At 43.5% G+C, this 423-nt stretch overlaps 1 protein-coding gene across 1 annotated transcript in view; it reads right to left on the reverse strand.

The window, feature by feature from the left end:
* The window catches only part of EMH_0017220 (uncharacterized protein), a gene marked incomplete at both ends in the record, with an annotated part of 10,949 nt that overhangs the window by 9,426 nt on the left and 1,100 nt on the right, over positions 1-423 (reverse strand). The gene's annotated exons all lie outside the window — the stretch shown is intronic.

Below are 423 nucleotides of genomic sequence, written 5' to 3' on the forward strand. Positions count from 1 at the left end.
TTGCTGCAGTTGTTGCTGCTGCTGCAGCAGCAACAACTGCAGCAGGTTGTATTGTTTGTGTTATCGCTTCTCTTTGTCTACAGCTGTCTCCTTTCTATCTCTGTCTCTCTCTTTCTGTCTCCTTTCTGTCTCCTTTGTCTCTATCCCTCTTCTCTCTCTCTCTCTCTCTTTTTCTCTCCTTTCTGTCTCCTTTCTCCTGTCTCCTTTCTACTGTCTCCTGTCTCCTTTCTACTGTCTCCTCTCAGCTGTCTCCTTTCTGCTGTCTCCTTTTTGCTGTCTCCTTTTTGCTGTCTCCTTTTTGCTGTCTCCTTTTTGCTGTCTCCTTTTTGCTGTCTCCTTTCTTCTCTCTCATCTCTACTGTCTCCTGTCTCCTTTCTATTGTCTCCTTTCTGCTACAATTTATTTATTTATTTTTTCTGCTGT

Source organism: Eimeria mitis, genomic scaffold, assembly GCF_000499745.2.
Source record: "Eimeria mitis Houghton genomic scaffold, Emh_scaff594, whole genome shotgun sequence".
NCBI classification, from domain to species: Eukaryota; Apicomplexa; class Conoidasida; order Eucoccidiorida; family Eimeriidae; genus Eimeria; species Eimeria mitis.